At 39.4% G+C, this 21,565-nt stretch overlaps 1 pseudogene; it reads left to right on the plus strand.

The window, feature by feature from the left end:
- Positions 1 to 21,162: 21,162 nt before the first annotated feature.
- On the plus strand, positions 21,163 to 21,250 carry LOC128052887 (uncharacterized; annotated as a pseudogene).
- Positions 21,251 to 21,565: the final 315 nt, after the last annotated feature.

The raw sequence follows: 21,565 nt of genomic DNA on the forward strand, positions 1-21,565 counted from the left end.
CCTTGACTAGATGGACCTTAGTTGGCAAAGTAATGTCTCTGCTTTTGAATATGCTATCTAGGTTGGTCATAGCTTTTCTTCCAAGGAGTAAGCATCTTTTAATTTCATGGCTGCAGTCACCATCTGCAGTGATTTTGAAGCCCCCCAAAATAAAGTCTGACACTCTTTCCACTGTTTCCCCATCTATTTGCCATGAAGTGATGGGACCAGTTGCCATGATCTTCGTTTTCTGAATGTTGAGCTGAAGCCAACTTTTTCACTCTCCTCTTTCACTTTCATCAAGAGGCTTTTTAGCTCCTCTTCACTTTCTGCCATAAAGGTGGTGTCATCTGCATATCTGAGGTTATTGATATTTCTCCCGGCAATCTTAATTCCAGCTTGTGTTTCTTCCAGTCCAGCATTTCTCATGATGTACTCTGCGTATAAGTTAGATAAGCAGGGTGACAATATACAGCCTTAACGTACTCCTTTTCCTATTTGGAACCAGTCTGTTGTTCCATTTCCAGTTTTAACTGTTGCTTCCTGACCTGCATACAGATTTCTCAAGAGGCAATTCAGGTGGTCTGGTATTCCCATCTCTCAGGAATAGCTGGTTTAAAACATATACTTGAAATAAAATAGACTAAAATAAGATAGGATGGAATGGGATAGGATAGGAGAGGACAGAACAATCATCATAACATAACATAGCATAACACAACATAACATAACACAGCACAAAATGCAAATTAATAACAACTTGAATGTAAAGAATGAACCAGAGTGAAAATTTGACTGATTCCAGTGTTTCCAAGCTAAAATTCCCTAAGCAGTAGCTCTTCTGAAAATTAGAACATTAGAAATTACTGAAGTTTTTTGAAAAAGAGACAATGTTTTCCATTCTGCATATGTAGGGTCTCAAGTACTTATGTGATGATCTGACAGAAATTTGTGACTAAAATCATATATTATATTTTGGTTTGCCTATGATTATTGCCTTGGCTTTATTTTAGAACACAATGCTTTTGCTGTGCTGAGTTGATTGATCTAGTAGTCTGTCACCAGGCTAGTATTTCCAAAATCTATTACTGGGTTAATGTCTTTCACTAGCTCCTTTTCTCTCCATCAGCAAGTGTTGGGCAATGAAGCACAAAAATTGCATATGGTGCCTTAATTTTAATATGCAAATATATGCTGCTTTACCGTTGTATTCATGTTCTTTCTTTTCCTGAAAGCTTATGTGATTGAATTTTTGGCTCTAATTGAAGTGACTGAAATAAACCAGTTTTACCTGGAATAATGATTTTCCTTCACTTGCTCTTCTGGAATAATATGAACTATATACCTAATCAGACAGAAATTAAATTTGTTTTGGTGATTCTGAACAATACTTTTGTATTATACTTTCTAGAATTGATTTCTTTTAAGTACTAACTTTAAATATTTGTAAAGATAAAAAGAAAACCAAAAGAGAAGCATATATTGTAATAATAATGAGCTTTATGAAATTACTTCAATTTAAGGTTTCTTCATTTATTCCATCAATGAACTAATATACTGGCCTGTTATACAAGGTTTTTAAACCAATTATATAAGGTCAATTGTATAAATTAGCATATCTAATATGGTAGCAATAGCACTAAGTGTTGAATAATGAGTTTTCTAACTGAATGCATTAAATTCATCTCTGTTCACCTAATATTAAAAACAATAACCTTTTAAACATTAAATGGAAAAATAATGTCTCCAAGTATTTGCTTTTTCAGAGAATAAGAGAAATATATATAAATCATACTATTTGCTATTTATTTCTAATTTTGCTTGCTATAGTGATATTCTTACAAATCACAAAACTTAGATTTATTTAAAAAATAAAATCACTATCTAATGATTAAATAGAGTTGTCCTAAGTAAGTCTACAGAATAATAAGTTACATTTATAATTTTCTTTATATATTTTGTTTTTAACAACGCTTGTAGTTTTTGGCAAATCTCACACAAGCATCCTAAAATCTGTAAAATGCAAAAAGAAGACATTTAACATATTTCTCAACTGATTTCCAAAATTGTTTTTATTCTATAACTCATGGAGTCCAGACACAGGTACTTTCTGTTGCTTGAAAGTGTCGTGCTCTCTCATGACTATAAATTGGCTGATTTTCTTCACTCTTTCAAGTATTGTCATAGCTTTCTTTTCTCTAGTTTGAGTTCTTAATTCCTTTTCTTTCCCATGATACCTTTCTATTACTTGTCTTCCTTCCTTTCCCCCTTCTTCTCTTCATCTTTTTCCTCTTCCTTCTTTATCTTATCAAGTTTTTTGAATACTCAATTTGTTTCTTAACAGACCACCTCATTACAGATCTATACCTCTTTGTGAAAATTTAAGACTAGGTTTTATTTTTCTTCTGCCATCAATCACTGCCTCTGTTGGGCTATTTCTTAAATAGACATGTGCCTCTTATCCGAGGCTTGAAAGAGATTTATTATGTTTCATTCACATTTTTTTCTTTAGTTCCAAGACCTCAAATTTCCCCATGCTTTGCTGCTGTTCAGTCACTACATCATGTCCAGCTCTTTGTGACACAATGAATTGCAGAACATCAAGCTCCCATCTCCTTCACTATTTCCCAGAGTTTGCTCAAACTCATGTCCATTGAGTTGATGTTGGTCAATCAGCTCATCATCTGTCACCTGCTTCTCCTCCTTCCCTCAATCTTTCCCAGTATCAGTTGTTTTCCAGTTAGTCGGCTCTTTGCATCAGGTGGCCAAAGTATTGAAGCTTCAGCTTCAGTATCAGTCCTTCCAATGAATGTTCAAGATTGATTTTCTTTAGGACTGGCTGGTTTGATCTCCATGTTCTCCAAGAGACTCAAGAGTCTTCTCCAGCACCACAGTTCAAAAGCATTAATTCTTTGGCATTTAGACTTCTTTATGGTTCAACTCTCACATCTGTACATGACTACTGGAAAAACCATAGCTTTGACTATATGGACCTTTGTTGGCAAAGTGATGTCTCTGTTTTTTAATATGCTGTCTAGGTTTGTCATGGGCTTCCCTGTTGGCTCAGATGGTAAAGAATCTGCTTACAATGAGGGAGACCTGGGTTCAATCCCGGGGTTGGGAAGATCCCCTGGAAGAGGTCATGGCAACCCACCCCTGTATTCTGCCTGGAGAACCCCCATGGACAGAGGAGCCTGAAGAGCTGCAGTCCATGGGGTCACAAAGAGTCAGACATGACTGAGTGACCAAACTGAACTGAACTGTGTGCTTAGTTGCTCAGTCATGTCTGACTGTGACCCCTGGGCTGCAGCGCACCAGGCTTCCCTGTCCATCACCTACTCCTGGAGCTTGCTCAAACTCATGTCTATCGAGTTGGTGATACCATCCAACAATCTCTACCTCTATCATCCCCTTCTCCTCCTGCCTTCAATCTTTTGCAGCATCAGGGCCTTTTCCAATGAGTCTGTCATAGCTTTCCTTCCAAGGAGCAAGTGTCTTTTAATTTAATGGCTGTAGTCACTGTCCACAGTGATTTTAGAGCCCAAGAAAATAAAATCTGTCACTCTTTCCACTTTTTCCTCATCTATTTGTCATGAAATGATGGGGCCATATGCCATGATCTTAGTTTTCTGAATGCTGAGTTTTAAGTCAATTTTTTCACTCTCTGGTTTCACCCTCATCAAGAGGCTCTTTAGTTCCTCTTTACTTTCTGCCATTAGAGTCGTGACTCAGTGGTGTTGGTAAAGAATCTGTCTGCCAATGCAGGAGATATGGGTTCAATCCCTGGATTGCAAAGATTCCCTGGAGAAGGAAATGGCAACTCACTACAGTATTCTTGCCTAGGAAATCCCATGAATAAAGACGACTGGAGGGCTACATTCCACGGGGTCACAAAAAGTTAGTTGTACATGACCGAAGAACTGAACAACAACATCTGCATATCTGAGGTTGTTGATATTTCTCCCAGAAATCTTGATTCCAGCTTGTGATTCATGCAGCCCAACATCTTGAATGATCTACTCTGTATAGAAATTAAATACAGCCTTGATGTACTACTTTCCCAACTATGAACCAGTTCATTGTTCCATGTCTGGTTCTAACTGTTGCGTCTTGACCCACATTCAGGTTTCTCAGGAGGTGGATATAGTAGTCTGGCATTTCCATTTCTTCAAGTATTTTCAGCAATTTTTTTGTGATCCACACAGTCAACGGTGTCAGCATAGTCAATGAAACAGAAGTAGATATTTTTCTGGAATTTCTTTTCTTTTTCTGTGATCCAATGGCTATTGGCAATTCAATCTCTGGTTCTTCTGCCTTTTCTAAATCCATCTTGTGCATCTGGATTTTCTTGGTTCACTTACTGTAGAAGAGTAACTTGAAGAATTTTGAGCATTACCTTGCTAGCATGTGAAATAAGTGCATTTGTACAGTAGTTTGAACATTCTTTGGCATTGCCCTTCTTTGAGATTGGAATGAAAACTTACCTTTTGCAGTCCTGTGGCCACTGCTGAGTTTTCTAAATTTTCTGACATATTTGAGGGCAGCACTTACACAGCATCATCTTTTAAGATTTGAAATAGCTCAGCTGGAATTCCATCACCTACACTAGTGAGAGAGTCAATTCCTAGGCAGCTTGCTAAGAAGTCTGGGGTCCCCAGGGAGGAGAAAGGGGTCTGAGGCTCTCAAAGTGGGGGGGGGGGGGGGGGGGGTGGTCTGGAATTCTCAAGGAGGAGGAAAGGACAAACATTTTTTTTTTTTTTTTTTGTAATCTCTCCATTCCTTAGTCTTAGTCACATAAACTGTTTTTTTCTTTTTCTTTTTCTTTAAGCCCAGAACTAATGATTACACAACAAACAACTCAGTTTAAACTCTGTACTAAGGATTATAGGGACTTCCCTGGTGCCTCAAAGCGTCTGCCTGCAATGCAGGAGACTCGGGTTCAATCCCTGGGTTGGGAATTTCTCCTGGAGAAGGAAATGGCAATCCATTCCAGTACTCTTGTCTGGAAAATTCCATGAACAGAGAAACCTTGTAGTCTACAGTCCATGGGGTCACAAAGATTGAGTGACTTCACTCAGTCACTCACACACTAAGAATTATATAACAACTATGTATCCTGCTTGAGGAAAGTTTCTCCTTCCTGAAAAGCTTTGGATTAATCCTGATATCTTCAGTTCAGTTCAGTGACTCAGTCGTGTCCGACTCTTTGCAACCCATGAATTGCAGCACGTCAAGCCTCCCTGTCCAACACCAACTCCCGGAGTTCACTCAAACTCACGTCCATCGAGTCGGTGATGCCATCTAGCCATCTCATCCTATGTTGTCCCCTTCTCCTCCTGCCCCCAATCCCTCCCAGCATCAGAGTTTTTCCAATGAGTCAACTCTTTGCATGAGGTGGCCAAAGTACTGGAGTTTCAGCTTTAGCATCTTTCCTTCCAAAGAACACCTAGGGCTGATCTCTTTTAGAATGGACTGATTGGATTTCCTTGCAGTCCAAGGGACTCTCAAGAGTCTTCTCCAACACCACGGTTCAAAAGCATCAATTCTTCAGTGCTCAGCTTTCTTCACAGTCCAACTCTCACATCCATACATGACTACTGGAAAAACCATAGCCTTGACTAGATGGACCTTTGTTGGCAAAGCAATGTCTCTGCTTTTCATTAGGCTATCAAGGTTGGTCATAACTTTTCTTCCAAGGAGTAAGTGTCTTTTAATTTCATGGCTGCAGTTACCATCTGCAGTGATTGTGGAGCCCCAAAAAATAAAATCTGACACTTTTTCCACCGTTTCCCCATCTATTTCCCATGAAGTGATGGGACCAGATGCCATGATCTTCCTTTTCTGAATGTTGAGCTTTAAGCCAACTTTTTCACTCTCCTCTTTCACTTTCATCAAGAAGCTTTTTAGTTCCTCTTCACTTTCTGCCATAAGGGTGGTGTCATCTGCATATCTGAGGTTATTGATATTTTTCCCAGCAATCTTGATTCCAGCTTGTGTTTCTTCCAGCCCAGCGTTTCTCATGATGTGCTCTGTATATAATTTAAATAAGCAGGGTGACAATATACAGCCTTGACGTACTCTTTTCCCTATTTGGAACCAGTCTGTTGTTCCATGTCCAGTTTTAACTGTTGTTTCCTGACCTGCATATCGGTTTCTCAAGAGGCAGGTCAGGTGATCTGGGATTCCCATCTCTTTCAGAATTTTCCACAGTTTATTATGATCCACACAGTCAAAGGCTTTGGCATAGTCAAGAAAGCAGAAATAGATCTTTTTCTGGAACTCTCTTGCCTTTTCTATGATCCAGCAGATGTTGGCAATTTGAGATCTGGTTCCTCTGCCTTTTCTAAAACCAGCTTGTACATCTGGAAGTTCACGGTTCACATATTGCTAAAGTCTGGCTTGGAGAATTATAAGTATTACTTTACTAGCATGTGAGATGAGTGCAATTGTGAGATAGTTTGAGCATTCTTTGGCATTGTCTTTCTTTGGGATTGGAATGAAAACTGACCTTTTCCGGTCCTGTGGCCACTGCTGAGTTTTCCAAATTTGCTGGCATATTGAGTGCAGCACTTTCACAGCATCATCTTTCAGGATTTGAAACAGCTCAACTGGAATTCCATCACCTCCACTAGCTTTGTTCATAGTGATGCTTTCTAAGGCCCACTTGGCTTCACATTCCAGGATGTCTGGCTCTAGATGAGTGATCATACCATCATGATTATCTGGGTCATGAAGACCTTTTTTGTACAGTTCTTCTGTGTATTCTTGCCACCTCTTCTTAATATCTTCTGCTTCTTTTAGGTCCATACAATTTCTGTCCTTTATCGAGCCCATCTTTGCAGGAAATGTTCCCTTGGTATCTCTAATTTTCTTGAAGAGATCTCTAGTCTTTCTCATTCTATTGTTTTCCTCTACTTCTTTGCATTGATCACTGAAGAGGGTTTTCTTATCTCTTCTTGATTTCTTTGGAACTCTGCATTCAGATGTTTATATCTTTCCTTTTCTCCTTTGCTTTTTGCTTCTCTTCTTTTCACAGCTATATCTTAGAATGTATATCTAAGGATAAAAATTCCTGATACAAACCTAATATCTTAGAATATATATTATGGGAGTTGGTCTGGTAGCATTTTTCTATTGTTAAGTTCTAAACCTGTTATCAATAAACTCAGATATGCAGATGGCACTACTCTTATGGCAGAAAGTGAATAAGAACTAAAGAGCCTCTAGATGAAAATGAAAGAGGAGAGTAAAAATGTTGGCTTAAAGCTCAACATTCAGAAAACTAAGATCCTGGTAACTGGTCCCATCACTTTGTCAACTACAAATAGGCACTTACCAAGAGTATTGCCAATGACTGAACAATAAAGGCATTTGCCATCTGCCTCTATGGAGATTGAACCCCATGCTGATTGAACCCATGGCTGTTGACCTTCTATAATTCCTGAGAGTTCAGGATGGAGTAAGGCACTCTGCTACAGGGAATCTGGTGGGACACATCTTCAGATAGCTGGATGTTTTTAGAAACAGATTTTATGATCTCAATCCTTGCATCTCCTCATATATTTAGAGAAGCACTAAATCCCTTCATGGTGACATCAGATCCTCACAACTAACAAAAAACCTTTTGTAAACTGAGTACTTCATGGTATTGAACTCCCCCTTCACCAAAACCTTAAATATTGACTTCCCCCAGGCCACTTTGGAGCAGTCTCTCAGAGACTGCCTGATGCTCTCCGATGCTGCCTCCTCCGCTGCAGTCCTCATTTTGCCCCAAATAAAACAACTCACAACTCACAAGTTGTACAACAAGTTGTACATCTTTTTTTAGTCGACAATTATGGTGACCCAGAGTGGACTTCCTCCTTTTGACTGGACTCCACAAGGAACTGGAGCTTTGGTACCAGCAGTGGCCCCTTGTGCCCATCTGCCTCCTTGGGGAGTACAGACAAATTTCGGTAAGTCTCTCCTGAGACTTGAATCACCCATATTGGTTGAGATTTTGAGTTTTACTTGGTGGTGGAGCAGGTTACCTGCCCCCTCCGAGTAGGAAAGATACTGGGCAGGCATTGGGGTGCCGTGGGTGAAACATCTGGGGCATACCTACTCATGGTCTAGACACTGAGTGGGGCTCAGTTGAAAGATGTCAAGGAATTCCTACCCAATTGAAAGATACTGGGTGGTGGGCTGGCTGAAAGATGCCAGAAAAATTGTCCAACCAGTGGAAAGGTACTGGGTAGGGGGGCTCGACTGGGAAAAAAAAATCGAGGAATACCCAGGGCTCGGCTGAAAGATATCTAGGTCGCTCCGTTGTAGGGGACTGAATGGTCTTGGCTGAGTGGTTAAGAGGCTGATCTGACACTTTTCCTCAATTTGACTGCCTTCAGAAAACTTGTCAGGATAAAACTGAGGAAAATACATGAGAACTTTGCTCTGAAGAAAAGGGACAAGACTCCTCCCAGCTGGTTTTGGTTTTCTCAGGTGACAGAAATTTACAGGAAAGATGGAGGTCTAGTCTTCATACCAAGCAGTGGTCCCATAGGGAAACCCACTCATTAATTAAAATACTTGTTCATCTGCAGGTGTCAAATAAGAACTGGCCATTCAGTGACCTGAGCAGCCATGGTGGTCTTAGATTGATGGAGGCAGAATCCGAGACACGTAAGAGGAGCTGAAACGACTTGGGGCGACTCCTGGAGGAGTTAAGCTCACAAGCAGCACATGGGCCCACTACACAAATTCACTAGTGATTTTTATCCCTGACAAATTCAGCTTAAAATGGGAAACAGAATCTCTCAACAGAAACAAAGGGTTGTCAGAAAACCAGCTTATGACTAATTCTAAATAATTCTAATCTAGCCAGATTCATGCACAATACATACGGAGCTCATACTTGCAAGGACCTAGTTAATTGAAGAAATTACACTAAAAGAGATCTCAACCTAAAATGGCCAAATTGCGGTTCTTTTGATATTCTAAAATTGATATTTTTGTGTGCACAATTAGAAAAGGCCCGCTGATCTTTGAGTGATATCTAGAAGCTTCTAAAAGAGGGATTAATAGAGTAACTTCTTCACAGAAAATCAGCAAAAAATTGCTTAAAACTATCAGAACTAAAAAGGCGGCTAGCACTGACTTTGCCAGGTCACAGGTCTAGTGGAATTGGAAAGCCACATTTGGCATTTATGCCATTTGGCTTTTGATCTTAGGGCATCATTTTATTGTGTTTTGGGGGCACTCTTGCCACTTGGCTTTTGATTTCTGGACATTTCTTTGCTTTTGCTTCATTTGGAGTGTGACTCCTGGCTGGTGAAGTTCTGGTTCGGTTTGGTTTGAATGAACAGACATCTGGTACAAACTGTTTGAGAGAATATGTGAATTGCTTACTCTAAGGTTCCACACCTGACCTGGGAACCCCTTGGGAAAATTTTTTAAATGACTCTTCAATCTATAGCTATGATCCAATGACAAGAAAAATGGCCTAAAAATATTAGATCTTTATCGATTTATGATAGGAAAATGAGCTGAAGTTTCTTTGTGTACAGGTCTTCCTCCTGTAATCAACAGCCTGGGGCTGATCAAACCTATACTTCCCCAGAGGGATAATCCCTGCTGGGACCAATCTACCCTTGTTATCAGGGCCAAGTTGAGTACTATCTGGTATCTAAATTTTTGCTATAAAACTATGGTCACACACAAAAATTACAATTTTTGACAATGTGGTCACAATATTCTTTAGACTGCAGAGGAAGCTTGAAGAAAAAATTCTCTTAGGAATTTTTCCCCTGAGGAAATAACTCCTCCTATACCTTTCAGCGAAAAAGCAACAGAGTTCCAGAAAAAGATCTATTTCTGCATTATTGACTATGCCAAAGCCTTTGACTGTGTGGATCACAATAAACTGGAAAATTCTGAAAGAGATGGGAATCCCAGACTACCTGACCTGCCTCTTGAGAAACCTATATGAAGGTCAGGAAGCAAGAGTTAGAACTGGACATGGAACGACAGACTGGTTCCAAATAGGAAAAGGAGTACGTCAAGGCTGTATATGTCACCCTGCTTATTTAACTTATATGCAGAGCACATCATGAGAAACGCTGGGCTGGAAGAAACACAAGCTGGAATCAAGATTGCTGGGAGAAATATCAATAACCTCAGATATGCAGATGACAACACCCTTATGGCAAAAAGTGAAGAGGAACTAAAAAGCCTCTTGATGAAAGTGAAAGAGGAGAGTGAAAAAGTAGGCTGAAAGCTCAACATTCAGAAAGAAGATCATGGCATCTGGTCCCATCACTTCATGGGAAATAGATGGGGAAACAGTGGAAAGAGTGTCAGACTTTATATTTTGGGGCTCCAAAATCACTGCAGATGGTGACTGCAGCCATGAAATTAAAAGATGCTTACTCCTTGGAAGAAAAGTTATGACCAACCTAGATAGCATATTGAAAAGCAGAGACATTGCTTTGCCAACAAAGGTCCATCTAGTCGAGGCTATGGTTTTTCCAGTGGTTATGTATGGATGTGAGAGTTGGACTGTGAAGAAAGCTGAGCACTGAAGAATTGATGCTTTTGAAGTGTGGTGTTGGATAAGACTCTTGATAATCCCTTGGACTGCAAGGAGATCCAACCAGTCCATCCTAAAAGAGATCAGCCCTGGGTATTCATTGGAAGGAATGATGCTAAAGCTGAAACTCCAGTACTTTGGCCACCTCATGCAAAGAGTTGACTCATTGGAAAAGACTCTGATGCTGGGAGGGATTGGGGGCAGGAGGAAAAGGGGACAACATAGGATGAGATGGCTAGATGGCATCACTGACTCGATAGACGTGAGTTTGAGTGAACACCAGGAGTTGGTGATGGACAGGGAGGCCTGACGTGTTGTGATTCATGGAGTCGCAGAGTCAGACACAACTGAGCCACTGAATTGAACTGAATAATGGCTATGGTTTTTCCAGTGGTCATGTATGGATGTGAGAGTTGGATTGTGAAGAAAGCTGAGCACTAAAGAATTGATGCTTTTGAACTGTGGTGTTGGAGAAGACTCTTGAGAGTCCCTTGGACTGCAAGGAGATCCAACCAGTCCATTCTAAAGGAGATCAGCCCTAGGTGTTCTTTGGAAGGAATGATGCTAAAGCTGAAACTCCAGTACATGGGCACCTCATGCGAAGAGTTGACTCATTGGAAAAGACCCTGATGCTGGGAGGGATTGGGGGCAGGAGGAGAAGGGGACGACCGAGGATGAGATGGCTGAATGGCATCACCAACTGGATGGACATGAGTTTGAGTGAACTCTGGGAATTGGTGATGGACAGGGAGGCCTGGCATGCTGCAATTCATGGGGTCGCAGAGTCAGACACGACTGAATGACTGAACTGAACTAAACTGAAGAGCATTGCCAATGACTGAATAACAAAGATATTTGCCATCTGCCTCTATGGAGACTGAACCCCATGCCTTTATAGCTGTTGATCTTCAACAGTCTTTGAGGGAGTTCAGGGTGAAGTGAGGCACCCTGTGCTCCAGGGAATCTTGTGGGACAGGTCTTTAGATAGTTGGATGTTTTTAGGAACACATTTTATGATCTCAATCCTTGCATTTCCTCATATCTAGAGAAGTACTGAATCCCTTCATGGTGACATCAGACCCTCATGAGTAACAAAAAACCTTTTGTATGTTGAGTGCTTCATGGTGTTAAACTTCCCCTTCCCCTTCACCAAAATCTTATATATTGACTTTCCCCCACTGCTGCTTTGGAGCAGTCTCTCAGAGCTATCTGAGATGCTGCCTCCTGGGCTACAGTCCACATTTTGCCCCAGCTGCCCTTAACTGACAACTCGCAAGTTGTAGATCATTTTTTAGTCGACAACTTCATGTCAAATAGATGGGGAAACCATGGAAACAGCGACAGGCTTTATATTTTGGGGCTCCAAAATCTCTGCAGATGGTGACTGCAGCCATGAAAATAAAAGCTCCTTGGTAGAAAAGCTATGACCAACCTAGACACCACATTAAAAAGCAGAGACATTACTTTGCCAACAAAGGTCCATCTAGTCAAAGCTATCATTTTTCCAGTGGTCATGTGTGGATATGATGTTGGACCATAAAGAAAGTTGAGTGCCAAAGAATTGATACTTTTGTACTGTGGTGTTGGAGAAGACTCTTGAGAGTCCCTTGGACTGCAAGGAGACCAACCAGTCAATCTTAAAGGAAATTAGTCCTGAATATTCACTGGAAGGACTGATGCTGAAGCTGAAACCTCAATACTTTGGCCACCTGATACAAATAACTGACTCATTTGAAACGACCCCGGTGCTAGGAAAGATTGAAGGCAGGGGGAGAAGGGGACGACAGTGAATGAGATGGTTGAATGGCATCACCGACTCAACGGACATGAGTTTGAGTATACACCAGGAGCTGGTAATGGACAGGGAGGCCTGGTGCACTGCAGTCCATGGGGTTGCAAAGCATCAAACTCGACTGAGCAGTTGAACTGAACTGGACTAAATCCTGTTAGCCTAAAATGTAAATTATGGGAGTGGGTCTGGTAAAATTTTCACAAACTTGAGACATTCTTTTGATTTATCATAATAACTAATTAAAAATGTATATAACTCCCTTGCTAACACTAGCAAGGGGGGCATTCTCTGTCCCCCTCATGATTTCTATGTCAGAAGTTTTTCTGTCCCTTTTCATACTTTAATAAAACTCTTATACACAAAAGCTCTTGAGTGATCGAGGTTGGTCCCTGGTCCTGAAGCTAAATCTTCCTCTTTGGAGATCAAGAATCCTACACAGTTCACAGTAAACTATCACTAGCTTTGTTCATAGTGATGCTTCTTAAGGCCACTTGACTTCGCACTCCAGCATGTCTGCCCCTAGGTGAGTGATCACACCATCAATGTTATCTGGGTCATGAAGATCTTCATTGTATAGTTCTTCTGTGTATTCTTACCACCTCTTTCTTCTTAATAGCATCTGCTTCTGTTAGGTCTGTGATATATATATATTTTTTTATTATGCCCATTTTTGCATGAAAGTTTCCCTTGGTATCTCTAATTTTCTTGAGATCTCTAGTCTTGGCCATCCTATTGTTTTCTTCTATTTCTTTGCATTGTTGACTTAGGAAGGCTCTCTTATTAGTCCTTGCTATTCTTTGGAACTCTGCATTCAAATGGGGATCTTTCCTTTTCTCCTTTGCCTTTTACTTCCCTTCTTTTCTCAGCTATTTGTAAGGCCTCCTCAGACAACCATTTTGCTTTTTTGCATTTCCTTTTCTTGCGGATGGTTTTGATTACTGCCTCCTGTAAAATATTAAGAACCTCCATCCATAGTTCTTCAGGCACTCTCTCTATTGAATCTATTCCCTCAAATAAAGAATACTTATGGTGTCAAGGGGGCTTCCTTTGTGGCTCAGCTGGTAAAAAATCCGCCTGCAATGTGGGAGACCTGGGTTCGTTTGATCCCTGTGTTGGGACAATCCCCTGGAGAAAGGAAAGGATAACCACTCCAGTATTCTGGCCTGCGGAATTCCATGGATTATACAGTCCATGGGGTCATAAAGAATTGGACACAACTGAGCAACTTTCACTTCACTATGGTGTCAAGGAGAATATGAAATAGGTATATATATGGAGTAGTGCTTTCTCATAAACCTTACTTTCCAGACTGATAAACCCACAGAGCTGCACAGCATTTTACCTCATTTACACTTTTAAACCACAGTCTTACAACAAGATAAGAAACTAATTCTTACCTACATTAAGGAATTTTTAAAATCTTTTAAACTGCTATGTTTCAACATTCAAGTGGACTTGTTCCTGTCAGTTTTGATATTCTGGATACATACTCCTGAATGCCTCACACACTTTTTTAGAATATCCCCCCTTATCTGTCATCATCACTTTGGATATATTATTTCTACTATGGTTTTGTTGCTTCTACTCACTGCTTCTAGTTAACATATGGTGCCAGTTCTTTCAATTCTTCATGTGGCATAATTTCAATTCTCCTTTCCATAATTGTTATGCCAATCTCTTCTACTTTGCCTTCTATTAATTGTCTTGCATGATAGAGGCTACTATTTAACAATAACAAAATTGCCAGAAATATCTTTAAACAATATACATGGCAAATCCCATAAGCTGTAAGAAATACTGCTTAAATGAAAACCACCACTATCTTGCTAACAACTAAGTTACAGAAATGATATGTTTAGAATATGAAATTCAAATCAAATCTTTCTGGTTCCAAAGTCAATTATGTTTCCAGCTTTATACGTTTTATCCTTTATTTTCTCTTCCCTTTACACTGTTAGTTTCCTGCAGATGACATAAATTACCATAAATTTGGGGTTTTAAAAATACAGAAGTGTATTCCCTCATAGTTTTAAAAATCATAAGTCTAAAATCAGTATCTCTTGGCCAAAATCACGGGGTTGCCAGAGCCACGTGTCCTCCAGAAACTCTATGCGAGAATCCATTTTTAAACTCTTCCAGTTGTTGATGACTGCCATAATTCTTGGCTTGTCATTGTATAATTCTGCTGCTTTTGTAATCACATCACCTTACCTTCTTCTGTGTCAAATCTCCCTTTTCCTCCCTCTTATAATAAGATATGTAATAATGTTTAGGTTCCACTTTATCATCCTTGATATTCTTCCTATTTCAAGATGTTTAAATTAATTGCATATGTAAAGTTTGTTTGTTTGTTTTCCTCATACAGGGCAACATCCAGAGGTTTCAGTGTTTAGAAGGCAGATCTTTTGGCAGGAGGACATTATTTAGCCTATTATACTCTCTATCTTCTTCACTCTGCTCTCTTTCCAGATTCTGATAACCATATCTTCCCTTCATTCCTTCTGCTCTACAGGGAGCTATAGCTCCTTCTTATTAACTCTGTGACTTAACACTATTCCTCATACTTTCACTCACTTGTACTTTATAAATAAAACAGTCTATTAAACACTTCTTGAATTATTTTAATAATATTGACTTGTGTGTGTCTATATGCTACTTGGATTTTTAAAATATTTATGACATAAAATATATTTTGGGACATCAGCAAGATGGTAAATAGGAAGTCCTGACAATGTCTTCCCCTCATGGACACACGTATTTAGTGATGATCCACAGAACAGTTTCCCTTGGGAGAATTTCAGGAACTGACTGAAAGATTTATGAATGCAGGGTGAGCACAGACTGAGCCACATTAAAGCTGGCAGTGATATTCCATCATTAGTCCTAACAGGGCACAGCACCATGCTATTGAAAAGATACTCCCAGTTCCCACTTTCTTCCTCGGGTTGGAAGGAAAGCACTAGACCTTAGGCTCAACATTATGATGATGCTGCGGGCTCCCTGAGGCACTTACTTCTGTCTCACCTGTTTCTGGTCTCTGATGAGACCAGGGATACTCTAGATCTTAGGGACCATTGAGAACAAAAACTGTTGCTTAAACTGTCAGATTAACACATACCACATCACACACCCCAGCTCAGGCAAAAAGAAACCCAGTCCCCAGATTCTCCAAGAGAGGAAACAACATTGTGTGTCCAATACGCTGATTTTTCTGGTAGTTTTCTCAGTTTTTGGATTCTGTCGTGTCTTGGGGGACTGATGAAACCCAGCACTAGATGCCTGGGGGGCCACTGAGAACAATATGACAGTTTGAACTGGCATGAAGTTTTGAAGGGCTGCTCAGAATCTCTGACTGGGACAACTAGTTTGGGTCTTATCTCATGCAAGACCAGTACAAAAAGAATGAGAAAAGCAACTGTATTGTCTAATATAAGGAATCAAAGCCAATGAAAAAAATGATAAAAATATGTACCAAGCAAAGGAACACAATGAATTTCTAGAAACTGACCCTCATGGAATGGAGATATATAAGCTACTTGAAATAAAACTTAAAATAATCATCATAAATATATTCAGTGAGGTTTGAAGAACAACACATGAACAAACTGAAAATATTAGCAGAGATAGAAAATATTAAAAAGTACCTAGCAGATGTCATAGAGTTGAAGCACATAATAAGTTAACTAGAAAATTCACTAGAAGGGCTTCTCAGAAGACTATATCAAGCAGGAAAAAGGATCAGTAAACTCAGAGAATAGACATTGGAAATTATCCTATAAGAGGAGCTAACAACAACAACAAAAACAGAATTAAAAAAATAATGAAAATTGCTAAAGAGACTTATGGAATACCATAAGAATATCAAAAGACAAAGATGTAATAAGAAGTTATTCAAAGAAATAGTGGTCTAAAATTTCCCAAATCTTGGAAAGGGAAAATGAATCTCTAAATCTAGGAGCCCAATAAGAGGTTCAATAAAAGGTTACCAATAAGAGGAATTTATACCAAGACACATTATAATAAAATGACCAACAAAGACAAAGACAAAAAGCAAGTGGAGCAAAGGTTACATACCATATGTCATTAGGTTATCAGCTTAAAACACTGTTATAACCATAGACTGTTTTACGTAGGTCCCATCATAATGAGAAAGAAAATACCAATAGAATATGTACAAAAGAAAAATGGAAAGAATCAAAGTATACCAATGCAGAAAAATCAATGAAACACAAAGAAAAACAGCCAGTGAGAAAAAGGGACAAATACTATAAGGCAGACAGAAAACAATAAAATGGAAATAGCAAGGCATTCTCTATCAATAATTACTTTAAATATTAATGAATAAAACTCCACTATACAAAGACACAGACTATCTGAAAGAATTTTTTCAAGCAAAACAAAACAAAAACCTCAAGATACAATTATATGCTGTTTACAGAAGGAACTCTTTAGTTATAAGAATACATATGAACTGAAATTGAAGAGATAGAAAAAATAATCCATGCAAATAGGAACCAAAAGAAAACCGGACTGTTATTACTTATATCAAACTAAACTTAACGTTAAGTCAAACACTGTCACAGATATAGAGAAGGACCTTATATAATGACCTTGGTGGCTCAGTGGTAAAGAACTTGCCTACCAGTGTAGGAGATGCAGGAAACACAGGTTTGATCCCTGGGTCAGGAAGATCCTAACCCACTCCAGTATTCTTGAGTGGGAAATCCCATGAACAGAGGAGCCTTGCAGGCTATGGTCCATAGGGGTAGCAAAGAATCAGACATGACTTAGTGACTATAACAACAACAGCAACAAAAAGATCAATTCACTGGAAAGGCACAATTATAAATATGTATGTATAATTCTCCCAACATCATGGCATCTAAATGTACAAAGCAATCTGGCAAAATTGAAAGGAAAAAGAGACACCAATACAGTAATAGCAGGAGTTTTATTGTTACTTATTATCTTTATTATTATATTTTATTACTTTTATTATCTTTCAATTATGAATATAATATTCAGACCAAAAAATAAATAATAAACAGCAGACTTGAAAAGCATCATAGACCAATGGACCTAACTGACATATATAAAACTGGTAAATTCATGAATATATAGAAATTAAACAAGTCACTCTTGAACAACAAATGGGTTGAAGAAGAAATCAAAAGAGAAATTAGGAAATATCTCAAGACAAGTTAAAATGAAAACAAACATACTAAAACTTAAGGGATGTATTAAAAGTAGTCTTAAGAAGGAAGTTTATAGTGATAAATGCCTTTATTAAGAGAAAATCAAATATACAGTCTAATATACACCTCCAGGAAAGAAAACAAACTGAGAACAAAAATAACAATCACTCTAAAGTTAGTGAAAGGAAAGAAATAAAAGGATTAGAGCATAAAAATTTAAACAGAGCTAGAAAGACAATGCCCAAGGTAAGAGAAACCCAAGTAAGATGGTAGGTGTTGCAAAAGGGCATCAGAGGGCAGACACACTGAAATCATACTCACAGAAAACTAGTCAATCTAATCACACTAGGACCACAGCCTTGTCTAACTCAATGAAACCAAGCCATGGCTGTGGGGCAACTCAAGACGGGTGGGTCATGGTGGAGAGGTCTGACAGATTGTGGTCCACTGGAGAAGGGAATGGCAAGCCACTTCAGTATTCTTGCCTTGAGAATCCCATGAACAGTAGGAAAAGGCAAAATGATAAGATACCAAAAGAGGAACTCCCCAGGTCAGTAGGTGCCCAATGTGCTACTGCAGATCAGTGGGAAAATAACTCCAGAAAGAATGAATGGATGGAGCCAATGCAAAAACAATACCCAGCTGTGGATGTGACTGGTGACAGAGGCAATATCCGATGCTGTAAAGAGCAATATTGCATAGGAACCTGGAATGTCTGGTCCATGAATCAAGGCAAATTGGAAGTGGTCAAACAAGAGATGGCAAGGGTGAACGTTGACATTCTAGGAATCAGCGAACTACAATGGACTGGAATGGGTGAATTTAACTCAGATGACCATTATATCTACTACTGTGGACAGGAATCCCTCAGAAGAAATGGAGTAGCCATCATGGTCAACAAAAGAGTCCGAAATGCAGTACTTGGATGCAATCTCAAAAATGAGAGAATGATCTCTGTTCATCTCCAAGGCAAACCATTCAATATCATGGTAATCCAAGTCTATGCCCCAACCAGTAACACTGAAGAAACTGAAGTTGAACGGTTTTATGAAGACCTACAAGACCTTTTAGAACTAACACCCAAAAAAGATGTCCTTTTCATTATAGGGGACTGGAATGCAAAAGTAGGAAGTCAAGAAACACCTGGAGTAACAGGCAAATCTGGCCTTGGAATGCGGAATGAAGCAGGGCAAAGACTAATAGAGTTTTGCCAAGAAAATGCACTGGTCATAGCAAACACCCTTTTCCAACAACACAAGAGAAGACTCTACACATGGACACCACCAGATGGTCAACACCAAAATCAGATTGATTATATTCTTTGCAGCCAAAGATGGAGAAGCTCTGTAGAGTCAACAAAAAGAAGACCAGGAACTGACTGTGGCTCATATCATGAACTACTTATTGCCAAATTCAGACTCAAATTGAAGAAAGCAGGGAAAACCTCTAGACCATTCAGGTATGACCTAAATCAAGTCCCTTATGATTATACAGTGGAAGTGAGAAATAGATTTAAGGGCCTAGATCTGATAGATAGAGTGCCTGATTAACTATGGAATGATGTTCCTGACATTGTACAGCAGACAGGGATCAAGACCATCCCCATGAAAAAGAAATGCAAAACAGCAAAAATGGGTGTCTGAGGAGGCCTTACAAAGAGCTGTGAAAAGAAGAGAAGTGAAAAGCAAAGGAGAAAAGGAAAGATATAAGCATCTGGATGCAGAGTTCCAAAGATTAGCAAGAAGAGATAAGAAAGCCTTCTTCAGCAATCAATGCAAAGAAATAGAGGAAAACAACAGAATGAGAAAGACTAGAGATCTCTTCAAGAAAACTAGAGATACCAAGGGAATAATTCATGCAAAGATAGGCTTGATAAAGGACAGAAATGGTATGGACTTAACAGAAGCAGAAGATATTAAGAAGAGGTGGCAAGAATACACAGGAGAACTATACAAAAAAGATCTTCATGACCCAGATAATTGTGATGATGTGATCACTAATCTAGAGCCAGACATCTTGGAATGTGAAGTCAAATGGGCCTTAGAAAGCATCACTATGAACAAAGCTAGTGGAGGTGATGGAATTCCAGTAGAGCTATTTCAAATCCTGAAAGATGATGCTGTGAAAGTGCTGCACTCAATATGCCAGCAAATTTGGAAAACTCAGCAGTGGCCACAGGACTGGAAAAGGTCAGTTTTCATTCCAATCCCAGAGAAAGGCAATGCCAAAGAATGCTCAAACTACCACACAATTGTACTCATCTCACACGCTAGTAAAGTAATGCTCAAGATTCTCCAATCCAGATTTGAGCAATACGTGAACCGTGAACTCCCTGATGTTCAAGCTGGTTTTAGAAAAGGCAGAGGAACCAGAGCTCAAATTGCCAACATCCGCTGGATCATGGAAAAAGCAAGAGAGTTCCAGAAAAAGATCTACTTCTGCTTTATTGACTATGCCAAAACCTTTGACTGTGTGGATCACAATAAACTGTGGGAAATTCTGTAAGATGGGAATCCCAGACCACCTAACTTGCCCCTTGAGAAATCTGTATGCAGGTCAGGAAACAACAGTTAGATCTGGACATGGAACAACACACTGGTTCCAAATAGGAAAAGGAGTACGTCAACGCTGTATATTGTCACCCTGCTTATTTAAATTCTATGCAGAGTACATCATAAGAAACCCTGGACTGGAAGAAACACAAGTTGGAATCAAGATTGCTGGGAGAAATATCAATAACCTCAGATATGGAGATGACACCACCCTTATGGCAGAAAGTGAAGAGGAACTAAAAAGCCCCTTGATGAAAGTGAAAGTGGAGAGTGAAAAAGTTGGCTTAAAGCTCAACATTCAGAAAAGGAAAATCATAGCATCCGGTCCCATCACTTCATGGGAAGTAGATGGGGAAACAGTAGAAACAGTGTCAGACTTTATATTTTGGGGCTCCAAAATCACTGCAGATGGTGACTGCAGCCATGAAATTAAAAGACGCTTATTCCTTGGAAGGAAAGTTATGACCAACCTAGATAGCATATTCAAAACAGAGACGTTGCTTTGCCGAATAAGGTCCATCTAGTCAAGGCTATGGTTTTTCCTGTGGTCATGTATGGATGTGAGAGTTGGACTGTGAAGAAGGCTGAGCACCAAAGAATTGATGGTTTTGAACTGTGATGTTGTAGAAGACTCTTGAGAGTCCCTTGGACTGCAAGGAGATCCAACCAGTCCATTCTGAAAGAGATCAACCCTGGGATTTCTTTGGAAGGAATGATCCTAAAGCTGAATCTCCAGTACTTTGGCCACCTCATGCAAAGAGTTGACCCATTGGGAAAGATTCTGATGATGAGAGGGATTGGGGGCAGGAGGAGATGGGACGACCAAGGATGAGATGGTTGGATGGCATCACGGACTCGATGGATGTGAGTCTGAATTAAGTCCGGGAGATGGTGATGGACTGGGAGGCCTGGCGTGCTGCTATTCATGGGGTCGCAAAGAGTCGGACATGACTGAGCGACTGAACTGAGAAAGACAGTTGAAAGGAACAATGAAACGAAGAGCTAATCTTTTAAGAAAATAAAAATAACAAGCCTTTTTAGCTAGACTAACCAAGAAAAGGAGAAATAATAACTTAACAAGCACATATAGTAAAATCAGAATAATACACAGAAGATTTGCATGAGCCCTGCACAAAGATGACAAGCAAAATAAAATATATATATATATATGAGAGAGAAGCAGGAGAGAAGACTCCAATAAGTAAATTCAGAAATAAAAGAAGAGGCATTACAAGTGCCACCAAAGACATAAAAAGAACCATGTCACGTTACTGTCTATGGCAGTAAATATAATTTTCTATAAGATTTACTGCTGCTACTGGCAATCCTTCATAGTTGGATGAGTTGTCAATTCTTGTGAGAACAAATCACTTCCTTTTCCAAGGTGGCAGGGATATAATTGAATTAAACTGAAATCAAGTAACTCTGATCTCTTGGAAGAATGGTACAAATGGAGAATTTGTGGAAATCTTTAAAAATTTAT

The sequence above is a fragment of the Budorcas taxicolor genome, chromosome 8, assembly GCF_023091745.1.
Source record: "Budorcas taxicolor isolate Tak-1 chromosome 8, Takin1.1, whole genome shotgun sequence".
Lineage (NCBI taxonomy): Eukaryota > Metazoa > Chordata > Mammalia > Artiodactyla > Bovidae > Budorcas > Budorcas taxicolor.